Source organism: Pseudoliparis swirei, chromosome 20, assembly GCF_029220125.1.
Source record: "Pseudoliparis swirei isolate HS2019 ecotype Mariana Trench chromosome 20, NWPU_hadal_v1, whole genome shotgun sequence".
NCBI classification, from domain to species: domain Eukaryota; kingdom Metazoa; phylum Chordata; class Actinopteri; order Perciformes; family Liparidae; genus Pseudoliparis; species Pseudoliparis swirei.
In genome coordinates this window covers 8,977,820-8,988,232 of record NC_079407.1, presented here as the reverse complement: position 1 = coordinate 8,988,232, position 10,413 = coordinate 8,977,820, and the positions used below count along the sequence as shown (strand labels likewise).

The following is a 10,413-nucleotide window of genomic DNA, read 5'->3' as shown; positions in this document are numbered from 1 at the left end:
CTCAGCCAACTGACCCGTAACCTCCTAATTGTCTTTCAAATTAACCTTACATATAATATTTACCTAAATATAATACATTGAGGTCATGGGGTGAAATCGCCTCCAAAACCTTCACAAGAGGAAAATCCTTAAAACCAGTCTTTTAGTTAATTTTTCGTACTTTCAAGCAACTTAGAGATGTGGATCCAGAGGGACATCTGAATATGAATACCCTAAAGTTTGGGACTGATAGCTGCAATTTAAGGGCCCCCAAAAAAGGTCCAAATGGTGAAATTGGGCCTTATTCTCTTATATTCGCATATTTTTTGATAAGTGCAAAAATGGTCATAATCTCCTAAATATTAGTCCTGGATATCCAAAATTGAACACAAACACTCAAGACAGTGCCTACAATGAGATGAAGGGGTGAAATTTCCCCCAAAACACCCACAAAAGTTAATTGGCTGTCTGAAATCCAGGACTTGAAGAGGGTGTGTGGCTTTGTAAATCTGAGACCCTGTTAAGAGTTTGGGCTGATTTTAGCTTCTTTTTTTCTAAACATGTCAGATCTTAGCTTTCTTTTCCAGGTTGTAGCCACTCCCAAATGGGGCCCAACCATGTAGGCTGGCAATATCTAGCACTTAGCATCCCTGCTTGGTAGCGGTTTAAAAAACGAGAAGAAAACAAATGCACTCCTTTGAAGGTTTTCAAGGAAGTCCTCAAATGTTTGTAATATATGAAAAATCTCAATTATGATGTTCTACGAGTCTGTTAGACCAGTGCTCTGAGATGTTGGTGATGTTCTACCAGGCTGTTGGACCAGTGCTCTGAACTTCTCCGTACTCTGCTGGGGGAGCAGCATTGTAACTGGAGAAAACCAACCGACTCACTAAACTGGTGTGGAAGGCCGGCTCCATCATTGGCTGCAAAGAGGACTATCCGGAACAGGTGGAGAGGAGGACATGAAGAAATGTTTGTCCATATTGGAGAACATGGACCGCACCCTCTCCACCACCTATACTGCAGGGACAGCGGAGCACGTTCTTCAACAGACTGCTTCAGCTCCGCTTCACAAGGACAGATACAGGAGAACCTTCCTGATACAGGAGAACATTCCTGATAGAGGATAACATTCCTGATACAGGAGAACCTTCATGATACAGGAGAACCTTCCAGATACAGGAGAACCTTCCAGTTACAGGAGAACATTCCTGGCAACTATTAGACTTTACAATAAATCACCTCTGGCCAGATCCTCCTCAAATTGAACAACATCAATGAACATTACACCGCTTTCACTTAATATACACTTAGATACACTGTATTTACTTTCATTTTTATTATTTTTTAAATGTCCTTTATTATTTAAATTCTTAAATGTAATATGTCCTGTCCTGCGATTTTATTTTATTGTATTCTTCAAATAATCTAGTTACTAGAGAAGTAAACAGCACAGACAGCCAAAGACAGACAAGAGAACACACAGAGAGAGAGAGAGAGAGAGAGAGAGAGAGAGAGAGTGATCAGAAAGCAACGATCACAGATTGAACTGTTGAACCCGGTTTCGCGCCACTTCTCCGCAGTTTGGGCTGCGCGCTGCTCTCCTGCTTCAGTGATTCAAGAAACGCCACAGATTGAACAACAGCCTCCTGACATGACAGCTCTTCTTGAGGTAAGAATGCCAACTTAATTTAATTTCAGAGAGTAAAAGTTGTATTGAACGGGCAACGTTAGTGACACTTTGAGGTTTCTACTCGGCTCTCTGGTGAGGAGTTGAGCTAGCCTCGTGTGAGCTAGCGGGTAGCTACTTTTGAATTCGAGGCATGGTGTTCTGCAGTTCTGTGTCGCCTTGGACGTCAAGAGTAAGTTAACTTAGCTATCTGATGGTTAAATGTCTTCACGTTTCTTTAACATCGTCGATGTAACGTAGGTTGTCGGTTTCTGTGTTGAAGGAGCCAACATTAGCTTACTTTACCACATGTTAGCTGAGGTAATGTTTAGCTAACTTTCGTATTATAGGTTCATTACTGTGGCAGGTGGGTTAAGACACCTGCCCAGATAGCAAACTGACTCTGTTCCAGATCCGCCCCAAATCCGCCGTAGACTCCGGGAAGGCTCCGCAAAACGGGTCCGGATCAGCGGCTAAATGCACAGCGCGCCGGATCCGGAACAGATGCGCGCTGCGTAATATTGGCGGATACGGGGCGGATCCGCCCCGTATCCGCCCCGTATCCGCCAATATTACGCAGATATTCATAAAATATTGACCCTTCCATAAAGCGGCTCATTTGGCCCAGATCAAGCTAACAAATATGCATCAATGCAACAACAACAAAATGCAAACGTAAATAATGTCAAACAGTTTTTTATTTGAAAGGACAAAATTATATACACACACATTTAAAAAAGATATATTTTAAGTCTGTTCAGTGTGGGGGACGTCTACAGTAGCACGCCTCCTGGAGCTACCCCGGTCTGCTGCCAGGTTGAACCACCGAATGGCGTGCTTAAGAACCTGGTCGTCAGTGGACGCATGTCTTGAGTGATTCTTTCTGACAGCATCTGTAATCACACAAGCAGATACAAAATCACATGAATACTCAGTGCAACATAAATCAGACATGCAGTCTAAAATCTAGTGGCTGTCTGGCACTTAAAGTGTGCTATGCTAAATATAGTCAAGTCAAGTCAAGTCTTTTATTGTCAGATACACAGAATGACACAGGGTCAGACTGGGCACTGAAATTCTTAGGACAAGGCACCACACAACAACTATCAATAGCCGAACATAATATAACATGACATACACACTGTACAAGAACTCTGAACATAATACTAACATGTAATACACATAATAACTAAACTACAGACAAATGGGAGTAGCAGGTAGTGAAAGCAGGTAGTGCAATAGAAAGTGTAAGTGTAAGTACAAGGCTGAAAGTGACAGTGTATGTAAAGTGACGAGTGTAAAGTGTCGAGTGCAAAAGTGTCGATCGTGTGTCAGTGTCCATTTAGCAGCCTGATGGCTCTCGGGAAGAAACTGTTCTCCAGTCTCTGTGTGCGAGACCGGATACTACGGTACCGCCTTCCAGAAGGCAGCGGGGTGAACAGTCTGAAGGCTGGATGATGGCAGTCCTTTAGGATCCTGCCAGTCTTCCTGAGGCATCGTGTACGGTATGTGTCCTGCAGGGCTGGGAGCTCCCTACCGATGATGAACTCCGCAGTCCTGACCACACGACGTAGGGCCTTGCGGTCCTTGGCTGTGCAGCTCCCATACCACACTGTGATGCACCCAGTCAGGATGCTTTCTATTGTGCATCTGTAGAAATTGGTGAGGATGACTGAATCCATGCCAAACTTCTTCAGTCTCCTCAGGAAGAAGAGGCGCTTCCGGGCCGCTTTGACCACCTTGTCTGTGTGAGCAGACCAGGTGAGGTCGTTGCTGATGTTGACCCCGAGGAACCTGAAGCAGCTGACCATCTCCACTCCATAGAGCTAATATATCATATAACTATTATGTAAAGGTATAGTTGAGTAACATTCACCTAAATAGAGAATAAAGTTGCAATTCAAACATTTTATTTAGAAACATGGTTATTCGTAAGTTTGAACACAAAGACCTCCGGGTGAAATCAAATTGTTTTCATTATATATGAGTTACTTACGCAGGAGCAAAGTCTTGGACCTCATTAGATTGAAAGATTTTTCCATTAATCCCTTTCCAATTTATGGACTTGCCAACATCATCAGTGAACATGCGTGCGAGGATGTTCCACGTTGCACGTCATGTCCTCCGATTGTTCCCAGGGAGGAAATCTAAAATGGATAGAAAAGTACTATTAATATTTGATAGTTTTAAAAAACATTACCATCAAACAGGGTATTATCTAGTGTTAATGACATACAATAGATTTTAATGAGCTTTATGAGATTCTTAACCTTGTGTTGCCTTAGGGTCATTTTGACCCGAATCAATATTACACCTCCCCGCCTTAGGATTAATTTGACCCCATTCAATGTTTAATGTCGGTGTTCTTTCGGTAGTCAACAAACAAACATAAAGTGCCTCACACTTAAACTTGGAAAACAATATTAATTCTAATAATTTTCTGGAGGTTTTAATTGCTGGCGTCAAATTGAACCCAAAGGGTAAAATATGTTAGTAAATATAAAGGTAACAGTAGGGTGAAACATTGAATCGGGTCAAAATGACCCAAAGGCGGGGGGAGGGTGTAATATTGATTCGGGTCAAAATGACCCTAAGGCAACACAAGGGTTAAAAAAACAACAACTCACCACTCTCCTTCATTATAGCGTTGGCTGGATCTTTGAGCTGTTGCTCGTAAAAAAGGGAAAAAGGTAACGATTAAGAGATTTTACATCAAATATGGAAACATCAAGTGTTATACAACTCCATTAATCCAATCGTAATGATCATAGTCACTTGGATTCAATGTGACAGTGTGTATTGCATGTCTTGTATCCAATTTACCATCGTTAACATTGTAAAAAGTGAAATGATTAAAAAGGTTCAATTTGAATCCCATAGCCATTTGAGTTGTTGCTCACCACAGCAGGCAATGGCGTCTGAACCACACCTCGCCCCTCGCCAGGTTGGTGTGTACCCCTGGCTTGTTCGCTGTCCTGCTGGTGATGAAGTCCGTGGTGGAGGAGGGGCAATAGTTGGAAGAGGGGCAAATATTATTTGTCATACTATAACATTGAATGACAGACACTTTATTTTATTAAGGTAAAAGAGTTCTAAAGAATAAAATGTATACACATTTACTCACACAGGCATTGGATTTCTCCTTTTAGGAATTGCCTCCTCTTCTGAATGGAGATCGGATGTGTCACAGGACATACTTTTTTAACCATCGCCTTGCCACCAAGTAATCATCTAAAAATTAAGTCAAAACACAATGAAAAAGTACAGAATTATGACCAGAACAATGTGATTAAAATGTTGTTTTCCCCCCCATATGTAACATAAGGTACATTATTTTTTATATTTGTTTAATCTGCTAATTATTAGAATATTAATATAATTAGCATACCACATGATCTAATTATTCTTACATCATGTGTCTGCCAGTCAGGTTGAGGTTCTTCGGCACCTTGTCCACCCTTTCGTCCCTCGGGTAATTTGGCCAAACGCAGAAACTACCACCGTACCAGCTTTGTGGCACGACTGCTACTGTAAAAAAATGTGTGCTTACCTGAATTGTAGAGATCGATCCTGATGAACACTTCTGTAAAACTGAGGATGACATTGCAAATTGTAAATTAAGTGTTGAGAATTCAATACATGGCGAATTAAATAAAAACAGGTTTGTGCTGGCCATCTTTATTAGCTCGCGAGCTAGCGCTCCTCGTTTTAGCTCGAGCTAGCACTCCTCGTTATTAGCTTGCGAGCTAGCGCTCGTTATTAGCTCGCGAGCTAGCGCCTCGTTATTAGCTCGCGAGCTAGCGCTTCGTTATTAGCTCGCGAGCTAGCGCCTCGTTATTAGCTCGCGAGCCAGCACCCTCGTTATTAGCTTGTGAGCTAGCGCTCGTTATTAGCTCGCTAGCTCCTCGTTATTGCCCAGCTTCCATCGCACCCTTGTATACTTAAGCTCCAACCTTGGGTGCGCTGAATTTTCAGTGGTTATAACCACTTGCTGCAGAAGATAGCTAACCCTAACCGAGATAGTTCGAAAACTAGCCATAATTCGACAGTAGCAACACAATTCAACACTTACCTAAGTAGTATGTCTGGCGAAGAGCTGCAGGTTTGAAAATACCAGTTTGGAAAGTCGAGGCGCAGAAGTAGGAGGAGCACGATTTGGAACATCCGCCTGGGGCAAAGTTAACACCGCTGCGTGATCCAGATGCTGTTTGATCCGGATCCGGATGCGGGCGGATCCGGATCACATGAGCAAACCGAGTGCGACAGTAGGGCGGATCTAGCGACCTGAGGGCGGATCCGCCCCGGAATCGGCTGCTATCTGGGCTGAGGGGTCACGTGCTACACACTTCATCTAATAACGACCATTTTATTGAAGTGCTTTGAAACTGGTTCCACGCAGACATGTGTAGACAAGCTCACATATACCGGAGCGGTCAGTCCAGACAGTCACGTGACCAGACACGTTATTGTACAGGTCTGTTCACGTGAGGTGGGGACTGTTCACGTGACCGCTTTAAACTGCGCTGTGTCATATGCTGTCGGGACTGCTGTTCACGTGAAACTCTTAACTTGATGCTGTTGACGTGGTCGGGACTCTGTTCACGTGACTGTTGTTAACATGACGCTTATAACTGCGCTGTGGCGGACATGACGGCTCACAGCTCCTCAGAAGCTCCGTGCACCGTGAGCTGTCCAGTGAGGGGATGGTTTCATGTTCAAATCTTCATTTACTGTCCACATTATCAGATGAGGACGTCACCAAAGATTGTCCTTTGAGTCGATGTTTACATTTATGTACAGATAATTAAGAACATTTAGTTTATCGTAAAATGCTAATTATTTTCTCCTGCCACCTTTCAGACATTGTCATCCAATTTGGATGGAACAACTTCGTGACCTTAATGACACCCAGCAACACGGTGAGATTATAATCCATTTAAATGCAAGAAGCATGACACATTTTCAGATGTTTTTTCTTTATTTGTGTTAGAGACGCACACAAGCACCACAGGGGAGGATCTGCAGCAAAGGGCCCACCGGAAATCAAACCTGGGCCGCTATGATGACGACAACATGAGGCACTTGAGTGTGAATCTAGCCTTTTCATTTTAATTTACAACCTTGGCATTGAAAAGAGCAAAAGTTGATGCTTGAGATGATTTTGATTTTACTGAAGAGGATGTACGTCTTCCCCTTGTCCTTTATCTCCTTACTCTTTCTTTTTAGGTGTGACTACGACTACCAGCATGAACCTCAACACCTTCTTTGCTGTTCCACTAGTGTGACCCATGATCGGATACAAGTTGTCAAGGATAAACGGTGGTAAGTGGTTTTAAGTTCAGTGTGTTAAGTTAACAACAGAATAAATTGTTATTGTTGTAACCACTTTGTCATGTTGTAAATGCTATTTAAAGTTATATTATTGTTAATCTTTTCAATTGTCTTTTTTCTGGCTGTAGAGAGAATCATGTCAGCCCACAGACAACCGATTGACCTGTGAGTCTTCAAGCAGTAATGATGACTACGCCTGCCTTAAGTTCCAGTTTCCTGAACATCATGGCATGTCTGCAGGAGATTCGGTCCCCACCTGTCTTCAGTCTGGACCTAATGACTCAGACACCAGTCTTGTCGAGGCTAAATCGAGGTAAGCAGTGATGTAGTTCAGTATAGCAAATGATAGGTGCAAGCACAACTCAAACTTCCCTCAATTGATCATCCTCAATTAATTTTCTTGTGGTTTGAACTGATATCCCCCTTAAATTTAGTTCCACGTATAGCAGAAACGTTTAATTAATTCTATGGCATATCGTAATGTGTACTATCTTTCCCAAATCCACCCTAAATAGGTTTGCAACTCTGTCTTTGCACACAGGTGACATGTACTATAAATGTAATGATAAATGCAGGAGGGCATTGTTTGCAATTGGACTGGGTCTCATTAAAACAATTTAAATGTAAGGCGGAGGAAGATATATCAGCTATTGTACACTGAGTATTTCAGTTATACAAATCCACAACAGGCTCGACTGTAATCTAGTTTATCCTTTTTGCAATAAAAATTGTGTTATTGCTTATAGGGTACATCAAAGGTTTTATGTTAGTGTATCTTAAAAAAATACAAACATGTTTTTAAATGATGGAATTAATTGGATGGGCTGTGACCCTGGTTGGAAACCCGAACCACGTGAAACGTGATGATGGTCTTGATTGCCTGAGTGGACTCATCTGTAGGCTGCAAGATTACAGACATGTAACTCATTGTAATGATGCCTTTATGCTAAAATATGTCCTTATTCAACATTGAACCTGACTTATTAATATTGTTTAACTATAAAGGTGACTTTATCATTGGAGCTCAGTTTACCAGAAGGCAGTGAATGTGTATCTGTTTCAGTATCATGCTCAAGCACTGCATCAATCTAACTTTGCCTTTGCTTTGTTTTTTTGGCTGCAGAGAGGATCACCTGATGTCAACATACGAGTTTTCAAGAAGAACTTCCTGAACTTTGTGTCTGTGTGAGACTCTACCATGCTGGGTGCCCTCTTCAGTCAAGTCTGGACACAGCGACTCATTGCTCTTAATCAACTCTGGGCAAGTGGCTAATCTTTTGCTTATTCATGGGATATCCTTCATGTCCACATCCTGTTTCTTCAAGATCTCAACAATGCTTTGTGAGTATACAACACATGTGAGTGGATCAGTTCAACCTGTTTTTCACAGAATGTTAGTTTCTTAAGGTTTTCATCAACGATGGTTTGTATCTTGTTTTCCAAAAGGTGTTATTAAGATATTTCCATTTGTAATTTACAATAATCAAATGTTGACTGTAAAATCTATGCTAACCTATTGTTATACACTGTACCATGTTTTTGCAAAGGAATTCTGGTGACTTTAGTTGCCAGCAACTTCCTTTGAACTTTGTAATTAAATACCGTAACTGTAATAAAGTTTACAGTATAACTGTTGTTTTTACAAAACTTACTGTCATGTCTTGTATGTTCACCGTTAATTGGAACTTTTCAATAAAGTACCATAATATATTATACAGTTGTACTGTGTTTTTCATTGGGTTTACAGAAGAACTACACATTTCTAGTATGATATACATTGTCAAATTACTGATTTTAAGCATATTATGGTATTTCTCTGTAAATTTCATGATATTCCAAGAATATTGCATGAGCATTGGATGCTAAATTTAAGGAAACTTTCCTACATATTGAGAAAACAATTCTTAAATTTGTCATTGTATCAAGACAAATGTACTTGTTTTTAGTGTAAAATTACTTATTTTAAGATGTATTGCCTAACATATAGCCTTATTGCAAGATGATGGTACTTTCATTTCCAGATTTTAAGCACATTTGCCTACATATTGAGAAAATAATTCTTACATTTTTCATTGTATCAAGACGAATGTACTTGTTTTTAGTGTAACATTACTTATTTTAAGATATATTGCCTAACATATATCCTTATTGCAAGATGATGGTACTTGTATTTGCTGAATTTAAGCACATTTTCCTACATATTAAGAAAATAATTCTTAAATTGTTTCATTGTATCAAGACAAATGTACTTGTTTTTCATCTGGCTACACTAGTTTTAAGATATTTGTGGGTTCTTCAAGGCTAGATACTTTTACTTGTTTTAAGAAATCTTGGCAAGTCAAATGTTCCTGTTCTGTTGGCAGATAATTTGGCTTATTTCAAGTAATATTCCCTCATTTTATTACTTTTTGTTCTTGTTTTTTGAGGCTGAGTTTTTGCAGTGTGTATGTTCTTGTTATATGCGCTTAAACTGATTTCCAGCCTGCACAGAGACTAAAAGTGGATTTTCCTAAAGAATACAGATTCTCTTGATTTTCCACCATATTATGTGTCTCAGGACACAGGAATTACAAGTTTCATGATATTTTCATGAATACCTGATGCTTTCATCACTTTACTGCCTCAAAGCTGTATGTTCTTGTTTTTATGCGCTTAAACTGATTTCCAGCCTGCACAGAGACTAAAAGTGGATGTTCCTAAAGAAGACAGATTCTCTTGATTTTCCACCATATTATGTGTCTCAGGACACAGGAATTACAAGTTTCATGATATTTTCATGAATACCTGATGCTTTCATCACTTTACTGCCTCAAAGCTGTATGTTCTTGTTTTTATGCGCTTAAACTGATTTCCAGCCTGCAGAGACAAAAACTGGATGTTCCTAAAGAAGACAGATTCTCTTGATTTTCCACCATATTATGTGTCTCAGGACACAGGAATTACAAGTTTCATGATATTTTCATGAATACCTGATGCTTTCATCACTTTACTGCCTTGAAGCTGTATGTTCTTGTTTTTATGCGCTTAAACTGATTTCCAGCCTGCACAGAGACTAAAAGTGGATGTTCCTAAAGAAGACAGATTCTCTTGATTTTCCACCATATTATGTGTCTCAGGACACAGGAATTACAAGTTTCATGGTATTTTCATGAATACCTGATGCTTTCTTCACTTTACTGCCTCAAAGCTGTATGTTCTTGTTTTTATGCGCTTAAACTGATTTCCAGCCTGCACAGAGACTAAAAGTGGATGTTCCTAAAGAAGACAGATTCTCTTGATTTTCCACCATATTATGTGTCTCAGGACACAGGAATTACAAGTTTCATGATATTTTCATGAATACCTGATGCTTTCATCACTTTACTGCCTCAAAGCTGTATGTTCTTGTTTTTATGCGCTTAAACTGATTTCCAGCCTGCACAGAGACAAAAACT

At 40.3% G+C, this 10,413-nt stretch overlaps 2 long non-coding RNA genes across 3 annotated transcripts; one reads left to right on the top strand and one right to left on the bottom strand.

Moving 5' to 3' along the window:
- Window positions 1-1,613: 1,613 nt before the first annotated feature.
- Window positions 1,614-8,692, top strand: LOC130211295 (uncharacterized). 2 transcript variants are annotated; one of them, XR_008835006.1, is made up of 6 exons: window positions 1,614-1,651; window positions 6,509-6,567; window positions 6,639-6,736; window positions 6,875-6,970; window positions 7,108-7,292; window positions 8,103-8,692. It is a non-coding gene; the product is annotated as an uncharacterized LOC130211295 (long non-coding RNA). The 2 variants fall into 2 exon arrangements; XR_008835005.1 differs by lacking the exon at window positions 1,614-1,651 and having other exon boundaries at window positions 6,291-6,567.
- On the bottom strand, window positions 3,770-4,691 carry LOC130211299 (uncharacterized). Its single transcript, XR_008835009.1, has 3 exons — window positions 4,549-4,691; window positions 4,276-4,312; window positions 3,770-3,795 (listed from the first exon to the last, which is right to left on the bottom strand). It is a non-coding gene; the product is annotated as an uncharacterized LOC130211299 (long non-coding RNA).
- Window positions 8,693-10,413: the final 1,721 nt, after the last annotated feature.